This window comes from Palaemon carinicauda, chromosome 1 (assembly GCF_036898095.1).
Source record: "Palaemon carinicauda isolate YSFRI2023 chromosome 1, ASM3689809v2, whole genome shotgun sequence".
NCBI lineage: Eukaryota > Metazoa > Arthropoda > Malacostraca > Decapoda > Palaemonidae > Palaemon > Palaemon carinicauda.
This window is the reverse complement of record NC_090725.1, coordinates 331,663,527-331,666,026: the sequence shown is the minus strand read 5'-3', so window position 1 is coordinate 331,666,026 and position 2,500 is coordinate 331,663,527. Positions and strand designations below refer to the sequence as shown.

At 19.5% G+C, this 2,500-nt stretch overlaps 1 protein-coding gene across 1 annotated transcript in view; it reads left to right on the top strand.

The window, feature by feature from the left end:
- Nrt (Neurotactin) overlaps nt 1-2,500 on the top strand; it is a 409,664-nt gene that overhangs the window by 907 nt on the left and 406,257 nt on the right. The gene's annotated exons all lie outside the window — the stretch shown is intronic.

Here is a 2,500-nt window from a genome sequence, read left to right as displayed (position 1 = left end):
TATATTTAATTAATTAAACTGGAAAATGGAAAAATAAAATATTAAGGGATTTGGTATAACTGATCATCACTAAATTACATATTTCAAATGAAAAAAAAAAATATTGAAAAAGGAACTGGAAAAGGATTTGGCATAAATTGATTGCTAAATTAAATTAATTAAATTAAATCAATTAAACTGATAAATGAAAAAGAAAGTATTAAAGGATTTGGTATAACTGATCATTATTAATTAAATTCTTTAAATGAAAAGCAATTGAAAAAGAAACTGGAAAACTGGAAAACGATTTAGCATAACTAATGATTGCTATATTTAATTAATTAAACAGAAAAATGGAAAAATAAACTATTAAAGGATTTGGTATAACTGTTAACTAAATTAATTTCTTTAAATGAAAAAAAAAATGAAAAAATATCTTGAAAACGATTTGATATAATTGATGATTGCTAAATTAAATTAATTAAATTGATAAATGGAAAAATAAACTATTGAAGGATTTGGTATAACTGATCATTATTAATCAAATTCTTTAAATGAATAATATTGAAAAAATAACTGAAAACAATTTGGTATAGATTATGATTGCTAAATTAAATTAATTAAAGTGAAAAATGAAAAAGAAGCTATTAAATGATTTGGTATAACTGATTATTATCAATTAAATTCTTTAAATGAAAAACAATTGAAAGAAAAACTGGAAAACGATTTGGCATAAATTGAAAGCTAAATTAAATTAATTAAACTAATAAATGAAAAAGAAGCTATTTAAGGATTTGGTATAACTGATTATTATTAATTAAATTCTTAAAATGAAAAGCAATTGAAAAAGAAACTGGAAAACGATTTTGTATAAATTATGATTGCTAAATTAAATTAATTAAACAGGAAAATGGAAAAATAAACTATTAAAGGATTTGGTATAACTGATCATAACTAAATTAAATTCTTTAAATGGAAAAGATTAAAAAATAACTGGAAAACGATTTGGTATAAATTATGATTGCAAAATTAATTAAACAGAAAAATGGAAAAAGAAGCTATTAAAGGATTTGGTATAACTGATCATAACTGAATTAAATTCTTTAAATGGAAAAATATTGTAAAAATAACTGAAAACGATTTGGTATAACTGATGATTGCTAAATTAAATTAATTAAACTGAAAAATGAAAAGAGAAGTTATTAAAGGATTTGGTATAACTGATCATAACTAAATTAAATTCTTTAAATGAAAAATATTGAAAAATAACTGAAAAGGATTTGGTATAAATTATCATTGCTAAAATAAATTAATTAAACTGAAAAATGAAAATGAAAAAGAAAGTATTAAAGGATTTGGTATAACTGATAATTCTTAATTAAATTCTTTAAATAGAAAAAAATATTGAAGAAATAACTTGAAAACGATTTGGTATAAATTATGATTGCTAAGTTGAATTAATTAGATAAATGAAAAAGAAAGTATTAAAGGATTTGGTATAACTGATCATCACTAAATTAAATTCTTTAAATGGAAAAAAAAAGATTGAAAAAATAACTTATTTAATAATTATTAAATTAATTAAACTGAAAAATGAAAAAGAAAGTATTAAAGGATTTTGTATAACTGATCATTATTAATTTAATTCTTTAAATAGAAAAAAAAAAGATTGAAAAAAATAACTGAAACGGATTTTATATAAATTATGATTTTTATATTAAATTGTATAAAATGAATAATGAAAAAGACACTGGAAAAAGATTTTGTATAAATGACAATCACTTAATTAAATTCTTTAAATAGAAAAAAAGATTAAAAAATAACTTGAAAAGGATTTTATATAAATTATGATTTTTATATTAGATTGTATAAAATGAATAATGAAAAAGACACTGGAAAAAGATTTTGTATAATTGATAATCACTTAATTAAATTCTTTAAATGGAAAAACAGATTAACTGGAAAGCCATTTGGCATAACTGACAATCACTTAATTAAATTCTTTAAATGAAAAAAATATATTGGAAAAATACACTGAAAAAGTATTTAGTGTTTATCAAGAGATAACGATGAATGTACATATTTTAAGCTTTATATTTTAAATGCATGTGTGCATAGATAGATAGATAGATAAATTACTTCGATTACACAATATCGAATAAATATCTGGTAAAAATATGGGATTTCAGACTCATGAGTGTATATTTATAGAAGAGAATGTGTATTTGTATAACGTAATGCGTCAATGCACATTATATAAATAAATACACTTATATATAAGTTTCTGCAATATATTATATTATATATTTAATACAAAAGCTTTTGAGAAGAAAATAACGAAGGGGTTAAAAACCTTACGTTAAAATTTAGAATGTTATCTTTGACAAAAGTGTAATCTAAAAAAAAAAATAATCACACGTCATTTACTTATACTCGTATACCTATTCTCTTTATTCATATTAATATTCATATATATATATATATATATATATATATATATGTATGTATATATATATATATA